The following is a 19,807-nucleotide window of genomic DNA, read 5'->3' on the forward strand; positions in this document are numbered from 1 at the left end:
CCATTAGCCATCTGCCTCCTTGATTTTACATATTTGCCTGCACTTCAACTCTGGATTACCTCTTCCAAAGAGCCACTCACTTGACATAGTATCAGAAGGGTAGCTGTGTTAGTCTGGATCTGTAAAAGCAGCAAAGAGTCTTGTGGCACCTTATAGACTAACAGACGTTTTGCAACATGAGCTTTCGTGAGTGAATACCCACTTCATCGGATGCATGTAGTGGAAATTTCCAGGGGCAGGTATATATAAGCAAGCAAGAAGCAGGCTAGAGATAACGAGGTTAGTTCAATCAGGGAGGATGAGGCCCTCTTCTAGCAGCTGAGGTGTGAAAAACCAAGAGAGGAGAAACTGGTTTTGTAGTTAGCAAGCCATTCACAGTCTTTGTTTAATCCTGAGCTGATGGTGTCAAATTTGCAGATGAAATGAAGCTCAGCAGTTTCTCTTTGAAGTCTGGTCCTGAAGTTTTTTTGCTGCAGGATGGCCACCTTAAGATCTGCTATTGTGTGGCCAGGGAGGTTGAAGTGTTCTCCTACAGGTTTTTGTATATTGCCATTCCTAATATCTGATTTGTGTCCATTTATCCTTTTCCTTAGAGACTGTCCAGTTTGGCCAATGTACATAGCAGAGGGGCATTGCTGGCATACGATGGCGTATATTACATTGATGGACGTGCAGGTGAATGAACCGGTGATGGTGTGGCTGATCTGGTTAGGTCCTGTGATGGTGTCGCTGGTGTAGATATGTTGGCAGAGTTGGCATTGAGGTTTGTTGCATGGATTGGTTCCTGAGCTACTATGGTGCAGTGTGCAGTTACTGGTGAGAATATGCTTCAGGATGGCAGGTTGTCTGTGGGCGAGGACTGGCCTGCCACCCAAGGTCTGTGAAAGTATGAGATCATTGTCCAGGATGGGTTGTAGATCCCTGATGATGCGTTGGAGGGGTTTTAGCTGGGGATTGTATGTGATGGCCAGTGGAGTCCTGTTGGTTTTTTTCTTGGGTTTGTCTTGCAGTAGGAGGCTTCTGGGTACACGTCTGGCTCTGTTGATCTGTTTCCTTATTTCCTCGTGTGGGTATTGTAGTTTTGAGAATGCTTGATGGAGATTTTGTAGGTGTTGGTCTCTGTCTGAGGGGTTAGAGCAGATAAGGTTGTACCTCAGTGCTTGGCTGTAGACAATGGATCGTGTGGTGTGCCCGGGATGGAAGCTGGAGGCATGAAGGTAGGCATAGCGGTCGGTAGGTTTTTGGTATAGGGTGGTGTTAATGTGACCATCACTTATTTGCACCGTGGTGTCTAGGAAGTGGACCTGCCGTGTAGATTGGTCCAGGCTGAGGCTGATGGTGGGGTGGAAGCTGTTGAAATCGTGGTGGAATTTTTCCAGAGTCTCCTTCCCATGGGTCCGGATGATGAAGATGTCATCAATGTAGCGTAGGTAGAGAAGGGGCATGAGTGGACGAGCGCTGAGGAAGCATTGTTCCAGGTCAGCCATAAAAATTTTGGCATATTGTGGGGCCATGCGGGTGTCCATAGCGGTACCACTGATCTGGAGATATATATTGTCATCAAATTTGAAATAGTTGTGTGTGAGGATAAAGGCACAGAGCTCAGCAACCAGTTGTGCTGTGGCATCATCAGGGATACTGTTCCTGACAGTTTGTATTCCATCAGTGTGTGGGATGTTTGTGTAGAGAGCCTCTACATCCATGGTGGCTAGGATGGTGTTTTCTGGAAGGTCACCAATGCATTGTAGTTTCCTCAGGAAATCAGTGGTGTCACGGAGATAGCTGGGAGTGCTGGTGGCATAGGGTCTGAGTAGAGAGTCCACATATCCAGACAGTCCTTCAGTGAGAGTGCCAATGCCTGAGATGATGGGGCGTCCAGGATTTCCGGGTTTGTGGATCTTGGGTAGTAGATAGAATAACCCTGGTCAGGGCTCTAAGGGTATGTTGATTTGTTCCGGTGTTAGTGTAGGGAGTGTCTTGAGTAGATGGTGCAGTTTCTTAGTGTATTCCTCAGTGGGATCTGAGGGAAGTGGCCTGTAGAATTTGGTATTGGAGAGTTGTCTGGCGGCCTCCTTTTGGTAGTCAGACCTGTTCATGATGACAACAGCACCTCTTTTATCAGCCTCTTTGATTATAATGTCAGGGTGGTTTCTGAGGCTGTGGATGGCATTGCGTTCTGCACGACGTAGGTTATGAGGCAAGCGATGTTGTTTTTCCACAATTTCTGCCTGTGCACATCGGCGGAAGCATTCTATGTATAGGTCCAGACTGTCATTTCGACCCTCAGGAGGAGTCCATGTGGAATTCTTCTTCTTGTGCTGTTGGTGGGAGGGTAACTGTGTATCAGTGGGCTGTTCAGTGTTATCCTGAAAGTGTTCTTTGAGTTGGAGACGGCGAAAGTAGGCTTCCATATTGCCGCAGAACTGTATCATGTTAGTGGGGGTGGCAGGGCAGAAACAGAGTCCATTAGGAATGGCAATATACAAAAACCTGTAGGAGAACACTTCAGCCTCCCTGGCCACACAATAGCAGATCTTAAGGTGGCCATCCTGCAGCAAAAAAACTTCAGGACCAGACTTCAGAGAGAAACTGCTGAGTTTCAGTTCATCTGCAAATTTGACACCATCAGCTCAGGATTAAACAAAGACTGTGAATGGCTTGCTAACTACAAAACCAGTTTCTCCTCTCTTGGTTTTCACACCTCAGCTGCTAGAAGAGGGCCTCATCCTCCCTGATTGAACTAACCTCGTTATCTCTAGCCTGCTTCTTGCTTGCTTATATATACCTGCCCCTGGAAATTTCCACTACATGCATCCGACGAAGTGGGTATTCACCCACGAAAGCTCATGCTCCAAAACGTCTGTTAGTCTATAAGGTGCCACAAGACTCTTTGCTGCTTTCACTTGACATAGTCTTCTCTAAACCCTGTCCCATTTGATCTCTCCATAGCTGAGCTCTCTCTCTTTGACCACAACCTCTTCACCTTCAGCATAACCAACCTTCCATCGGTTCAAATTCACCTCAGTTCTGAAAACTGTTATGGAAGTGAGTAGTCCAATTTCTAGTAGATAGGGTCTGGATCCACAAAGATACTTCAGTGCCTCAGTGTCAGGTTTAGGCACTCTGATGCACAAAACTCCCACTTGGCTGGTGCCTAACCATATAGGTACTTAAACTCACTCAGCACCTAAGTACTCAGCAGTAGAAGTTCTGTAGGCAGAAACATAGGCTCCTCTGGGCATGTGCACTGCTGCCTCACTCTAGGTGTCTGGACACCTATGTCTGGCTAAGCCCCAAAGCAACCCATTAACCAGGGGAAGCTAGATGCTCAGTGTCATAATGCCTAAATTTCTTTATGGATCTGGGCCTAAAGTGGCTATGTCGTACATAGAAAGCATGATATTAGCGCAAATTAGCACCTGTATTGATAGTCTCAGCAGGAAGATCAGGGATTGAGTAGGCATGCTATCATTTCTGAGAAGTTCAGTGGTCTAGGTCAAGACTGGGACACAGTTTTAGGACAGCATAGGAAAATTTGCAAAGCTGCTTTAGTTTATGATGTACACTTATGTGGACTCTTTCTTCGAGTTTCAAGTATTTAGTGGAGATTTGACCTCAGCAGGAAGAAATGAATTCAAAATCTGCTTATTCTAAAATAAAATCTATTAATTTCCATTGCTATTAACTAGACTATTGATGGGGTTACTGATTTGTCATAAGATAATGGGTTCCTGGGAGGAGAGCAAGAAGTGGTTGGGAGTGATGGCAAGGGAGGGAAGACAAATATCTCTTGTTTAATGAAGCCTGTTTCCAAAAAAAGATTTCAAAAAATTGTGTGTTATCTTGTGACATGAACTTCCATAGTTCCCCATTGTAACTCTGGGTAGATGTGTTGGATTTATTGAGAAACTGAAGTGTTATTTTTGTTGTTGAAGGGCAGGTGATTGCTATCCATTGTATATGAAGTTGTTTAATCATTTATTTGATTATTGGAATTCTATATTTAACCTCAAATTATCCAATGAGTAAGGCACAGTGGACATTTTATTTCAGAATCTTAGCATTTCTGGCTCATGTTTAATGCCAACACAAATCAATGCTTTCTAGACTACAATAAATATAAAAGGCATCTTATGGGTTTTTTCCTATCTAATGGAAAATTTTTAAAATACAAGATTGTGTCACAGCCTTGAATATTAAAAAAAATGAAAAAAATGAGATGTAATACAATTCAGGACACATCATCATAGAAGTGGAATCAATAAGTACTTACTGAAATAATTGCAAAGGGCATAGTTCTGTACTGAATGGTTATATTCAAGAACTGAAGTATTAATGGAGAGAAGATTTTCCTTCCACATAGGCAGCTTTTCAGCTGCCGATAGACACAGTAGGCAAGAATTATAATTAATATAGTACACTCTCATCCAGAGAAAATGCTGTAATAATGGTTGATTCAACTGCAAGTCAGTGAAAAAAAAAATACCATGTATGGTCAGGTTACTGAAAAAGGTCCTTAACATTTTAGGGCCATATATTATGCCAGATATATTGTTATGTAGCAAGATATTTGTACTTGCTCATTTAAAGGGTACTATCAAGGGGTTGGGGGGAACCATATATCTGTGTGAAAGTTTTGTACCTGCTACTGTTGCAACACCTAAGATTACTAAAACTGACTCATAAATCAGTGATTTTTTGTTTAGTCAGTTTTGTTTCCCTTGTATATCAGTCAGGTTCTCCCTGGCTGAAGAGACTCTTATAAACATCAATAAGAGAGCTGAAAATCCCTTATCAAATATTTTAAAGGATTGTTTTAAAAAGTTGCAAAGAATCCTGTGGCACCTTATAGAGGAACTGTATTTTTGTAAAACAAGTCAGTAAAAAAAAAATTAAAAAAAATCAAGTTGATAGTGTCCTGTTAAATCACATAAATATTTTATTAGATCTCCTGTTATTTAAGCTTCTTGTCTGTCCATTGTAACACTGTGGATTTACTTCTAATCCCTTCATTTTAACCCTGAAAAATGCCATTATTTGGTCATACAAATTCATAAGCTTAACAATAAAAATCTGATCCCCCCCAGCACAAATAGGCACAAGTTTATTATTAATACATTTTTGCTCTAGAAAACCATTTTAGACTAAGAAACTCAAGATAATTTAAGTTATGTATGATAGCTCTTTAAATGCTATTTTTTCCAATTGGAATTTTGATTCCCAGCTTTTGGGAAGGATGAAACTCTTTCCTATCAGTCTCTCCAGAAACTCTGGAATGCTTGCACCTGAATTGCTATTAGCTCTAAATTCCAGTTAGCATGATCTAGCAAAGATGTTCAAACATGTTTTTGCTTTTTTAAGAGAGTTTCCATTCCTTTCTCCTTCTGTATTAAGTGTCCTCCTGAGTTGCTTGTGTGATACCAAGCACAGCAAACCATATGTAAGAGGTTGATGGAATCAGACAGCAAATGAAAACAAACATTTTATGATATCAGAAAGGTAGACCAGATATTTTACATTATTTTAAAAAAGCTTCCATCCCAACACTGAGAATGAAGCAGACTGGTAGACATTGTCTTGTGTAAGCGAATGCCTCTTTTTACCCCAACCCACCAAAAACCCAAAGCATAATCAGATTGCTAATCTAATCAGTAAATTGGCTTAACTATTTTAGATACTTTATAGTGTTGGGTATTATTGTTATAAACTTTAATCTCTTTTTGGAATTTAGTGAATGGCTGTCAGAATGAAAGCCCTAACCAATCAACGCATAGTTCATAGCATGCAAAACTAAAAGGAGGCCTTTGTGAAGATGTCATTGGAACTCAGTGTAGGTTTGAAAGATCAGATCAATTAACAACTTGTTAATAAAGTGATTTACATTAATGGTATAAGTAGTCATTTTAGTACTGGCCTAGATTAATGCCTCAGTAATTAACAATAAGCAATGAAAGATACAGAGGTGGAGAAAAAGAACAAAGAAGAAAATGAAATCCAGAAACAACTTTAAAAGAAAATAATAGAAGAATGGCCATACTGGTGAGACCAATAGTCCATCTAGTCTAGTATTCTATCTTCCAAGAGTGGCTGGTATCAGATGCTTCAGCAGGACTGAATAGAGCAGGGCAGATCCTGTCATCAGGCTCAACTTCTAGCAGTCAGAATTTTAGGATTACCCAGAGTATAGGGTTGTGTCCCTGACCATCTTGGCTAAGAACCTTTGATTGACCTATTTTCCATGAACTTATCTTTTTTAACTTAATTCTTTTTTAAACCCAGTTTTACTTTTTGCCTTCACAACATTCCCAGGCAACCAGTTTCACAGGTTGACTGAGCATTGTGGGAAGAAATACTTCCTTATATTTGTTTTAAACTTACTGCCTATTAATTTCATTGGGTGATCCCTAGTTCTTTGTGTTATGTGAGAGGGTAAATAATACCTTCTTAATCATTGTCTCCACACCATTCATGATTTTATAGATCTCTATCTTATCCCTCTTTAGCTGTCTCTTTTCTAAGCTGAACAGTCCCAGTCTTTTTAATCTCTCCTCATATGTTCCATACCTCCAACCATTTTTGTTGCCCTTCTCTGTACTTTTTCCAACTCTAGTCTATGTTTTTTGAGATGGGGAGACCAGAACTGCATGCAGTATTCAAGGTGTGGTGCAGCATGGTTTTATATTCTGTCTTCTTATCTATTCCTGACTGTATAGTTCCTAACACTGTTAGCTTTTTTGACTGCTACTGCACCTTGAGCAGCTGTTTTCAGAGAACTATCCACAATGACTCAGGTACATTCTTGATGTAATCTTGTTTATTTGCAAAAAAAGTACACAAAGTCCTGTTTCCATGAACACCATGGAAAACGAATAACAACAGACAGTTTCCTTGCTCAGAAATCCCCAAATGTGTCACTGCTGCGAGTTGTGTGTGTCTAAGTTGTGTCTCTTTGCTTCCTTTCAGGGTCACACTCACAACTCTCTCTTGCTTGCTCCTTCCAACACACAACCTGTAACCAATATCTTAGCCCCTGGTTTGCAAACAGAGGAACCTCTTCTGATTTAGCTCTGCCCTGGCAATGAGCCACATGTGTCTGTAGTTATTTTTACTACTTAAAGGGTCTTGATTGATCCTTCTGTTGAGCCTATAAAGGAGCACTTGACATATTCATTGGTATTAATGAGGTCTGTTGATTGTCTTTGGATCCAAGACCCATAGCCTGCCAATGATAGCTATTTGCACCCATCTAAACACATATTGAATTATAACTTTTCTTTATGGCTATAAAAACAGTAAACAAAACACTCCTTTGGCTTCAACTGGATTCCCCTTGAAAGACTACAGAATCCAGGCCATTTAAAAGAAGAAATGCAACACAGTGGACAATACTATTCCATGACAGATGGGAAAGGAGCAAAATAGAATTTGTAAGAGAGAGAGAGCTCCTGGAAAACTCTCTTCACGGGTGTCCTCAGTCCTTTTAGGCTGCTTACCCAAAAGACAAGGTTCACAACAGAAAACAAATGAAACAGAATACCTACATTTTCAGACCCACTAGTCAGGGAGTGAAGAATTGTTTCCAGTGCTCAAAGTGGTCTGAAAAGAGTGTGTGTGCGAGAGCAGATGTCTATCATCACTCCCACATCTGTCCTTCCTCCTGCCCAGCAATTAATTATGCTCCACAACCCCCAGATCAATTCTTCCCCCTTGTCAGTTCTGCCCTTCTCCCTACCCTCATCTCTGCTCCTCCTGGGGTACTTCAAACCTCTCTCCTAGGCCTGGGGGCTGCAGCAGAGTCTCCTCTCCCCCTTCTCAGGCTGGGTGTTGCAATGAGACAGGGAAGGAGTGGAGTCATACTGAGCATTGGGCTATTTATCTTCTTCCTCCCCACTCCCTCCTGTAAGAAGGGAGGGTGAGGGGAGAGCTCCGCAGAAACCCTGATCGACCTGTCTTCCCCAGGAGGTAGGCAAGTGGGGAAAGCAGCCAATTAGAGAAGGTCTCCCCTATATGATACTAAAGTTGTGGACCCCTCAGTGACCCAGCTCACTGCTTAGAAATTTTATTTCCCAGGTCCGTAATCCATTTCCACCTGGCGCACTTTAAGCGCTACAGCAGCAGCCACACACCCTCTTTGCTGCCTTATATTTGCACCTATTAATTGGTTCCAGTTTCCCCAGCCTCTGGCTCCCTGGAGCACGAGTAGAATATTCCTCTGGGTCTCAGGGCCAAAGATTAGCTGTTTCATAAGAGAAACTGGGAAATGGGAGAATCATAAGGAACATGTTTTGGGACCCATAGGTCCTGTACTGCCCAGAACAGAAGTTGTTAATGGGAAACTGTCATATATTTCTATGATGCAGTTGAAATATATGAATATAGACTGGATGTAGATTTAAGATACAGATTAGATTAAATTTAGCATTTAGATTTAGGATATAGTTTACTGCAGTGGTCTTCAAACTTTTTTTCTGGTGACCCAGATGAAAATTGTTGATGCCCATGACCCAAAGGAGCTGGGGATGAGGGGTTTGGGAGGGTCTCAGGGCTGGGGCAGAGGGTTGGGGTGCAGAGGTGAGGGCTGGGAATGAGGGGTTCAGGGTGTGGAAGGGGGCTCTGGGCTGGGGCAGAGGGTTGGAGTGCAGGAGGGGGTCAGAGCTCTGGGGTGGGGGGTAGGCTCTGGTGTGGGCCAAGGATGAGGGGTTTGGGGTGCAGGAAGGGGCTCCAGGTTTGGGGGGCTCAGGGCTGGCGCAGGGGATTGGGGCACAGGCTTACCTCAGGCAGCTCCCAGTCAGTGGCACAGCAGGGGTGCTAAGGTAGGCTTCCTGCCTGTCCTAGCACTGCAGACCACGCTGTGCCCCGGAAGCAGCCAGCAGCAGGTCTGACTCCTAGGTGGAGGTGCACAAGCGGCTTCTTGAAGCACTCGCCTGCGGGCACCAGCCCCCAGCTCCCATTGGTGGGGAACCGGCCAATGGGAGTGCGGAGCCAGTGCTTGGGGCAGGGGCAGCGTGTGGGCCCTAGGGGCCCCCCCGGCCTAGGAGCCAGACCTGCTTCCAGGGTGCAGCATGGTCTCAGAACAGGTAGGAACTAACCTGCCTTAGCTGAGCATCACTGCCAATGGGACTTTTAACAGCCCATTCGGTGGTGCTGATCAGAGCTGCTGTGACCCAGTGCCTTCCATTCCACGACCCAGTACAGGGTCTCGACCCACAGTTTGAAAACCACTGGTTTACAGGTAGTAAAAACATGTCAATTGATTGTGGTAAACCATAGGTCCTCAGCATTAAGCATCCCCTAAGGTTGCCCACAACCAGCTAATCTGTTTTTCAATACAACTTGTCCTGTCTAGAGGTACAAAGTTGTGTCAGTTAAAATGAGTAGCTAATGTGTTTTAAAACACAACCATTTTTCGTAGTCTAGATGTGCCCTCACACTATTTTAAGTAGCCTTTCAAGTCTCATATCCACTCCATCACTCCTGCCTGACTTTGCTCCCTTGACCTTAAATATAATAAATAACAAACATGATTTGTTATTATACAAAATGAACCAAACAAGGTACATATGAACAATAGCATAATGGGCTGGATTTTCGAGTCTTCAAAGCAAACTTATACTATGTAAGCAGTGCTCCATAGCCTTAAATCAACAGGAAATAGCCAGTGGAGAATTTCCCCAGTGCCAGGAACTTTCTGCCAGAGGAAAGTTAATGCAGGTGCTCCACCGTGCCTGTGCCAGCTTCCCCATCCACTTGGGGCATAGAGAAAAGGAGAGCAGATTGGGGAGCTGGCATGTTGGAGTAGAGCTCAGCTATAACCAGATCTCTAGGAGGAATAAGGTCCCTGAGGGACCTTACAGCAGTGGTATAAGTCAGGGCTGTCCCTATGAAGCCCTAACTTGTCTTAGGGCAAGGAGGTCTTAAAAGAAGGAGCTGCAACTGGCTCCCTATGCCCGCTCCACTCTACTTGCTCTGACAGTGGAGAATGAAGGCCATTGTGCTTCTCATAATGCTTCTTCCTTTGCATTTACCATCCCTTGTTAACCTCTGTTTTAAGGCCCCAATTATACAAATTGTTGTTCATGTGAGTAAATGTTTCTCAAAAGAATAATCCCACTGATTCTGAGAATACAAATAAATGCTATAAATGTTGACCTTGTATTTCAACCAGCTGCTTTCAACCTATGCACATTAAACTTATGAATGAGCCAAGGAGGAAGGCTCCTTAGTAGTAATCAAATTGGAAGGTTGGCGATATAATATGTAGCCTGTTCTACTGACTAGAGGTGGTTACTTTTTTTCAGTGGGAAAAAGACTAAATGAATAATTTAATCTTTCATTTTGTCAAAGTAAAAATGTTTCATGTCAACTTTATTTTTTCAATTAATATAATTTAGTTTTACATTAAAATATTTATTATATTTAATATATTTTATATAGTTTTGACATGCAACAAAATGTTTTTACCTTACCAAAATGAAATGTTTTGCATTATCAAAACAAAATGTTTCTGAATAAAAATTTCCACAAGAAAGTTTGACTTTTGGTTCTGATTTGGAACAAAAACAAGTTTTGAACTGTTAAAGTTTCCTATGGAATGCAAATTATGTTTTCTGACTACCTCTACTATTGACCTGTGAGCATCACTCTGGAATTCTCTTTGAGGTTCTATCCATAGAGGCCATACAGCATCAACTCCATGTTTTTGAAGGGAAGGCAGGACAGGGTGTAACAATTGCATTGTGGTGCTAATCTTAGCTGTACCTTTTCAGGAACATGCATAGCACACCACCAGAATTTGGTCCACATAGTTATTTCTTATGCTCTATTTTTTTCAAACATCGGTGCATAAAATTAGATACCCAAATACATATATAGGCACCTAAGCAAGGTGGCCTAATTTTCAGAGGTTAAAAATCTCCCTGACTGAAATCAATATGAGGTTTTGGAAGGCCAGGACCTCCAAAAATCAGACTTATTTTGATGCCTAAATATGAATGTAGATGCCCTTCTTTAAGCATTTGAAAATAAGCACCATTTCTATTCTTATAGAGCTCACCATGTGCTAGGCACTGTCCACACATGCAAGAAGCAGCAGTCTGTGTTCAATTGTATGTAGGGCCATGAATGTAGGGCTGGGGCAGGGAGTTGGAGTGCGGGAGGGAGTGTGGGGTGTGGTGCAGTGTGCAGGAAGGGGCTCAGGGCAAGGGGTTGGGGCAGAGGAGGGGTGTGAAGTGTACAAGAGGGCTCAGGGAAGGGGGTTGGGGTGCAGGAGGGGGCTTGGGGCAGGGGGTTGGGGTGCAGGAGGGGTGCGAGGTGCAGCAGGTGGCTCAGGACAGGGGGTTGGGGTGCAGGAGGGGTGTGGGGTGCAGCGGGGGTTGGGGTGCAGACAGGGTGCAGCAGGGGGCTCAGGGCAGGAAGTTGGGGTGCAGGAGCGGCCCGGCACCGCTTACCTGGAGTGGCTCTGGGGTGGCAGCAGCACACACCAGGGCCAGGGCAGGCTCCATGCCTGCCCTAGCCCCATGCTGCTGCCGGAAGCGGCCGGCATCCTGGCCCTGCGGCCCCTGGGGGATGGGGAGCAGAGGGCTCCATGCACTGCCCTCGCCTGTGGGTACCTCCCCCGAAGCTCCCATTGGCCGCGGTTCCCCGTTCCTGGCCAATGGGAGCTGTGGGGGGTGGTGCGCACAGGCAAGGGCAGTGCACAGAGCCCTCTGCCCTCCCACCCCTAGGGGCCACAGGGATGTGGTGCCAGCCATTTCTGGGAGTGGCGCGGGATCCGTGGCGCCATGGGGGTGGCAGTCCTGTGGGCCAGATCCAGCCCATGGGCCGTAGTTTGTCTACCCCTGTCCTAGCTTCATTGAAGTTAATGGAGGTAGGACAATTTACACCAGTTGCCCTCCACCCCTTAAGGGGTAAACTAAGATACAGGCAGGTTTACTTTCATTTACACTTCCTTCAGATCCTACCCATGTATATCAATTTAAAGTCCCTTATCCACTGCTAGACTAAACAGAAGTAGGTCTAACAGAGACTGAATGTAAAAAACACAGGGCACATTTTCAAAACAGCTCCAATTTGGGCACCTAAAAAGTAGCCAGATTTTCACCTGTGCTCAGCACCCAGTATCTCCCATGTGCAATTGGGAGCTGTTCTTTTGAAAACCTGGCATTTGATGTCAGTACAAGGTGCTCCTCTTTACACGTTACAAATCACTCCTGAATTTGGCCCACTGTCTCTATATCTCAAATCTTTAACAAAGTTAACATTTAAAACTGAAAAAAATACAATACTCACCCAAAAATATCTGACTGAACATGGAATGACTCAATATTTTCAAAAGATTGTTTACAATATGTGGACTTTTTGTGTGATTGTGAGAATCCCTTTGTTCCTTGTCTATATGTGATTTATTTTCAAAGAAACAGGTACAAAATTCTGAACACCAGAAAATAAGGCAAATATTCTTAAATGCCCTTAGGAGGAGTAGAATGATTTAACTTGAAAATGAATTACATTAATCCTGTTAAATCATCATCAGGCTAACATCTCTTAACATAACTTGGATCAGAGACAGAGCAGATTCCGAAGTTCAATCCAGAATTTATAGTTTGGTCTTTTGTTTTTCCAATGTAGAATATATAATGTACTTTCTAATAGCAGAAGTAGTTAATAGTTTAGAATACTGAACAAGTAAGGCTCTAATATTCAATTTTTTTTTCATTCTAGCCTCTTCAATCTAAATTGTTTAAAAATAACCAAATCTTTTAATAGCTGTTTTTCCTTAAGAGGACTAGATGACATCTGAACTTCCAGCCTTACATTTCTCTGATTCTCTATTCTTTTATCAAGAAGCCTTTAGGCTAGACCCTCAGCTAATGTAAATCAGCATAGTTCCATTGAAGCAACTTTGAAAATGTAATCATTTTACAGGAGCTGAGGATCTGGCTCATTATGTATAAAAGCCTTGATCCTTCAAATATTCATGCAGATGTTCAACCTTACACATGTGGGTAGTTGCAATAAAACCACAGACCTACTCCCATGCGTTTTCAGGATATAGGCCAAAAGCTTTCAGTTTTAGCTATCCTGCATATATAACAGACAGGCTTTGATCCCCAAAACACTTATGTGGTGGAGTAATTTTACACATAGGACTAAATGTGAGAAAGTTATTCACCTTGTGCAGTAACGTAGGTTCTTTGAGATGTATCCCCCTGTGGGTGCTCCACTTTAGGTGTTCGTGCACCCCTGCACTTGTACTCAGAGACTTTTGGTAGCAGTGGCCGGTTGGGTCGCACATATGTGGTCCCTGTCTCATGTGCTTCAGGCAGTTAACTGATTCTGTGCGACCAACCCCCACTCTGTTCCTTCTCTACTGCAGACTGAGTAAGAAACTCTGAAGTAGAGGGGTGGAGGGAGGATAGTGGAGCACCCAAAGGGACACATCTCTAAGAACCTATGTTACTGCACAGGGTCAGTTACTTTATCTTCTTCTTCGAGTGCTGTTCCTGTGGGTGCTCCACTTTAGATGACTTCCAGTGGAAGGAAGGCGCTTCAGAGTTGAAGTCGTGACAGATGATGAACGAAGTATCAGATGTTGACTGTTGCTCTAATGATGGATACGAACAGTCTGGGTGATTTATGAAATGGCCTTGTTCTATGTAAAAAGCCAATGCCCTTTGTACATCAAGAGTGTGAAGTGTGGACTATGCGTTCCATCTGTGTGGGGTTTGGGATAGAATGTCAGTAGGTAAATGGGTTGGTTAAGGTGGAAAACTGAAACAACTTCTGGTAAAAACTTGGGGGCGTGGTCTCAGGGATACTTTATCTTTAAAGAAGGCCGTGTATGGGGGATCTGCCATGAGTGCCCCCAGTTCTCCTACACATCTGGCAGATGTAATTGCCATAAGGAATGCCACTTTCTTGGAAAGGTGTAGTAATGAGCACGTTGCCCTGGGTTCAAATGGGGAACGGGTGAGGGCCTGAAGGACCAGGTTGAGGTCCCATGGTGCGTTGTTGCGAATACATGGTCTGGCGGTAGCATTGGGTTACATAATAATTCCTCTGTTTTTTCTTGGGTTTGGGTATATAGATTCCCAAGGATCAGAGTGTCATTCGTGAATCCTTGAGTGAATGGAGAGAGTCATCTGTCTTCTCAGTGAAGAGTTCGGGATCCTCGAATGGCAATCCTCAACTGTGGATTGCACCTCTTTAGGGAAGCCAGAGAGATGGCGCCATTAGGCCCTTCTCATCATGACAGCCATCGCCACTGATCTTGCAGATGTGTCCGCAGAATCAAGTGTGGCTTGCAGGGCTGTTTTGGATATGAGTTATCCCTCTGATACAAGTGTTGTGAATTGTTCTCTCTTGTCCTCAGAAATCAAAATCAATCAAATCAGACATTTTTGTGTAGTTAATATAGTCATATTTCGCCAGTAATGCCTCGTAGTTGGCTATGGGGAGGTGTAGTGTAGCCAAAGAATAAGCCTTGCGGCCGAACAGATCAAGTCTTTTCCACTCTTTGTTGTGAGGTGTGTTTTGGGCTGTTGTTGCCTACCATGTTCCTGGACTGTGTCCACCACTAGGGAATTGGGTGCTGGATGTGAAAAGAGGAACTCTGTGTCCTTGGCTGGTACATAATATTTTTTGTCAGACCTCTTGCAGGTTGGAGGAGCAGTTGCAGGGGTCTGCCAAATGGTTTTGACAGGGTCCATCAGCGCATTGTTCATGGGCAGAGTGATTCTGGACGAAGCAAAATGTCCACTAGTTTATGTTGTGTCATTTGGACCTCCTCAAGGAAGATGTCCAGAGAGCTAGCTACCCTTTTAAATAGATCCTGGAATAGTCTGAAAACATCCCCTATATTAGGGGAGGAGGTGTGACAGTGTCATCTGTGGATAGTGGTGACAAGTAGGTAGATGGTGCCCTATTCCAGGATCGGGGGTTCTTCCTCCTCTTCTCCCGCTTCCCCCGCTGCCATCAAAGGTCCAGGCACCGAAGCTGCAGGTGACTGTGTTCTGGATCTGGCTGTGGTGGTCAGTCCCTGTTGTGTGGGGTATGTCACCCACAGGCTCCAGTATGCCCATTGGTGAGAGAGAGAGGTATGGAGGGCGCCCAGGGCTGTCATACCACTGGAAATACTTGGGATCAGTGTAATATGTATCCTGAGGGGATCCTGAGTTAGTCAGCTCATGGTAGAGAGGCGATTGTGGAGGGAGATCTCCTTGTCCTTCCTCGCTCTCATCCTCCTCACTCGAATAGGGAGGAGCGGATTGTATATGAGAGGAAAGGAGACTCGGTGCCGAGCATGAGATGTTTGCATCCGTGCTGATGATAGGGGAGTCGGGGCAGAGCTGACTAAGAGATCCTTTTGTCTTAGAAACTGCTGTGTTGCCTGTTTGATTGGAACCCGAGGCTATATCATTTTCGGTGCCAGGAGCTGCTTTATATAAACTGAGTGCACTGAGTGTGCCTTTGAAGGAGTCGTCATCTGTCCCAGTGCTGTGCTGCTGTGTGCGGATCACGGCTTTGGTATTGGCGGTGCGGAGACATGAGATTTAGATTTCCCCTTAGTGCCTCTGTCAGATCCGGCTCTTTTAGAGTCCCTGGCTCTTGAGGTACTGGCAGTGCTGGATGGTCCCACTGTGTGGGCTACCAGTGCTGACAATGCAGTCGGTGCTGGTGCTGATTGTCCACTCGTGGAATGGCACTTCTTGGCCGATTCCTGTGTTGGGGACAGAGGTGCCTGCCTGTTTGACAGTTTTTTGGCAGGTTGCTCAGATGGATGGGTTGAGGAGGGACCCCTATCAGAAGCTGTGGTTGGCAAAGTTTGACCAGGAGTGGTCGGAGACTTCTCCATAAGGAGCTTTAGCTGCAAATCTCTAGCCCTTCTTGTCCTGGCAGTGAGCTTGAGGCAGTGCTGGCACTTCTGAGCTATGTGTGTATCGCCAAGGCAGCAAACACACTGATTGTGTCCGTCTGAGACAGGTATAGCAAGCTTGCAGTTGAGATAGCATTTAAAACCTAGGAAACCGGGCATTCCTGTCAGGGGCGGCTTTCACCCTCAAAGCGGCTGTGTATGCAGAGGTTCAACTGAAACTTCTCCTCAGACAGTAGTTCAAAAGGAAAGTAAAAGTAAAAAGTTTTTTTTTTTAACTAGGTGACAGGGATAAAAGAAAAAGGGAACAATTTAACCAGGTGCTAACGATGAAACTAAATAACTGTTTTCTGATTAACTACTAAGTAGTGAGGTGCTGCTGATTGCTCCAACTCATAGCCAAGAGCAGTAGAGAAAGTACTGAGTGGGGGTTGGTCGCACAGCATCAGTTAACTGCCTGAAGCAGCACAGGCCCACACATGTGCAACCCAACCAGGCACTGCTACCAAAAGTCTCTGAGTACAAGCGCAGGGGTGAACGAACATCTAAAGTGGAGCACCCACAGGGACAGCACTCAAAGAAGTGTAACTGTTTACAGGATCAGATCCCTTTAGTGAGACTATTTTTTTTTTTTGTATTCTGGTACCAAGGAAATAAATATTTTAGTTAAACAAGTTGTTTTTCTGTATCATGCACAATATTCTTGTATCTACAGTATCACTTTGTTATTTCAGATATTTTTATTAGGGCTGTTGATTAATCACAGTTAACTCATGCAATTAACTCAAAAAAATTAATCGCGATTAAAAATGTTAATCACAATTTCAATCGCACTGTCAAGCAGTAGAATCCCAATTAAAATGTATTAAATATTTTTGGATGTTTTTTCTACATTTTCAAATATATTGACTTCAATTACACCACGGAATACAAAGTGTACAGTGCTCACTTTATATTATTTTTATTACAAATATTTGCACTGTAAAAATGATTAATAGTATTTTTCAATTCACCTCAAATACTGTAGAGCACTCTCTTTATCCTGAAAGTGCAACTTACAAATGTAGATTTTTTTGTTATATAACTTCACTCAAAACAGTGTAAAACTTCAGAGGCTACAAGTCCACTCAGTCCTACTTCTTGTTCAGCCAACTGCTAAGACAAACAAGTTTGTTTACATTTAAGGGAAATAATGCTGCACACTTCTTATTTACAATGTCAATTGAAAGTGAGAACAGCCGTTCGCATGGCACTTTTGTATCTGGCACTGCAAGGTATTTACGTACCAGACATGCTAAACATTCGTTTCCTCCTTGATGCTTTGGCCACCATTCCAGAGGACAATTGCATGCTGATGACGCTTGTTTAAAAAAAAAAAAAAAAAGCATTTATTAAATTTCTGAATGAACTCCTTGGGGGAGAATTGTATGTCTTCTGCTCTGTTTTACCCGCATTCTGCCATAAATTACATGTTATAGCAGTCTCTGATGACCCAGCACACGTCGTTCATTTTAAGAACAGTTTCACTGAAGATTTGACAAAACACAAAGAAGGTATCAATGTGAGATTTCTAAGGATAGATACAGCACTTGAGCCAAGGTTTAAGAATCTGAAGTGCCTTCCAAAATCTGAGAGGGACGAGGTGTGGAGCATGCTTTCAGATGTCTTAAAAGAGCAACACTCTAATGCGGAAACTACAGAACCCTAACCACCAAAAAAGAAAATCATTTTTTTGCTGGTGGCATATGACTCAGATGATGAAAATGAACATGTGTTAGTCCGCACTTTTTGAATCATTATTGAGCACTATGGACACAAGTCTTCTGGAATGGTGGTTGAAGCATGAAGGAACATATGAATCTCCAGTGCATCTGGCATGTAAATATCTTGCAACGCCGGCTACGACAGTGCCATGCGAATGCCTGTTCTCACTTTCAGGTGACACTGTAAACAAGAAGCGGGCAGCATTATCTCCTGCAAAGGTAAACAAACTTGTTTGTCTGCGTGATTGGCTGAATGAGAAGTCGGACTGAGTGGACTTGCAGGCTCTAAAGTTTTACATTCTTTTATTTTTGAATGCAGATTTTTTTGTACATAATTCTACATTTGTAACTTCAACTTTCACTATAGTACTTATGATGGAGGAATTAAACAATACAATTTCTTTTGTTTTTTACAGGGGAAATATTTGTAATAAAAAATAAATATTAAGTAGCACTGTACATTTTGTATTCTGTGTTGTAATGGTAATCAATATATTTGAAAATGTAGAAAACATCCAAAATATTTAAATAAATGGTATTCTATGTTTAACAGTGCACTTAATCATATGATTAATCACGATTAATTTTTGTAATCGCATGTTCTTGAAGAACCTCATCCCTACTATTCTCTGGAATATATAGTGATTCTAGAAATTGTGGAATGTAGGTAACTAAAATTTAGCAGAAAGCCTATGACCCAATTTTGCAGTCCTAGCAGTAGTCCCATTGCTTTCAATGGATGTACCGCTGTGACTGAGGGACTGCAGGATTGAGTCCCAAATTATGTATTTATGCAACTGTACAAATCATTGGGAACAAAAAGGTTTTGTCCCATGTAAATTGTAATTATTACAGTATGTATACTGTTTGTTTTTTCAACTGCGATGCCTGATCATATTTTGAAATTATACCAAAACAAAGAATATATGGGGGAAAATATTGCAGCTATTTTTAAAAAAGACTGAAAATAAAGTTTAAAACATTTTTATCTCACTATAGCTATTAAATTCTTGAAAACCTGAAACAAATCTGTCCTCATTCCTTAATGGTGTATGCATTAGTTAATTATTTATGGTGTTTTACAAGTGGTGAACTGTGTTTTAAAAAACAAACAAAATTAAAACTTTGCAAGCACCAGGGAAGAAAGGTGCAGCTCAAATTCTGAATCTACCATCTTTATCTATGCTTACATATAACAAACCGTAAAATACTTTTACACTATTAATTTAGTGTCTTCCTTTGTGGGAAGCTATCAAATTAAATGAGTACTTACTATTTTACATTGCACAAATATAAAATGGATAGTTGGTTTACAAACTAAAACCACTAAATGTAAAATGAAGAAACATTTAAAAAAATATATAGGACAAAGTCCAAAATTTACATATTCTAAAATATTCAATTCATGTTTTATTTACAGAACAATTTTCAAACTATTGTTGGTATTTTAATATAATTGCTAAAACTGTTGATTACATGAAAGATACACAATGAAGTTGTAACAAAAATGATCAGTTACAAAAATGTTATTTTCAATTTCTATTTAGAAATGCAAGAGGTGATTTACCACACAATAATTTATAAATACTTGTCTGACAACTTTTATATGTCATGGGTCTCTTAAGTGACCAATTTATTCCAACCTGATGTGCAAAAGAGTGCATTTTGCCCATTTATAGTTGAAATATAACATTGATGATAATAATTATATTATTTACACTTAAAATAAAGAATGTTCATGTTCCTTAGGATCATTTTAACAATTAATATTATGAAGTTGTGACTCCCTATTTCCATGTCCAAGAGACAACTCAGTCTGTAGTATTTTAAAAGTTTTGCTGAGACTGTGGTAAGTTAAGGAACAATTAACAACCCCTTCCTGCCCCCCCACTCCTCCCAAAAAAACTCCCAAAACAAAACAAAACCTTGCCTGAATGATTTCAAAAATAGATTTAACAGATTCTGAGGCAATGATAGTTGGAAACGCTGGCCAAGATCATCTCTTCCTGTGGGAGATTTCTCAGAGGGTAAACATTCTCACACAGATTCCCCTATAGAGATCCTTCTACACACAATCCTATTGGGAGGTGCCCCCCTAAAAGGCCATGGAACCTACCCTTAAAGTTGCAGGCAGTGATCTGCAGGGCGCCTGGTACCAAATCCCTCCCCTCAA

At 42.3% G+C, this 19,807-nt stretch overlaps 1 protein-coding gene across 1 annotated transcript in view; it reads right to left on the reverse strand.

Moving 5' to 3' along the window:
• The window catches only part of AKAIN1 (A-kinase anchor inhibitor 1), a 41,148-nt gene extending 32,623 nt beyond the window's left edge, over positions 1-8,525 (reverse strand). The window contains exon 1 of the transcript XR_006577217.1: positions 7,733-8,525. The gene's annotated coding sequence lies outside the window, so the exon portion shown is untranslated. The remainder of the gene's footprint in view (positions 1-7,732) is intronic.
• Between the last annotated feature and the right edge of the window lie 11,282 nt (positions 8,526-19,807).

This window comes from Mauremys mutica, chromosome 2, assembly GCF_020497125.1.
Source record: "Mauremys mutica isolate MM-2020 ecotype Southern chromosome 2, ASM2049712v1, whole genome shotgun sequence".
Classification (NCBI taxonomy): domain Eukaryota; kingdom Metazoa; phylum Chordata; order Testudines; family Geoemydidae; genus Mauremys; species Mauremys mutica.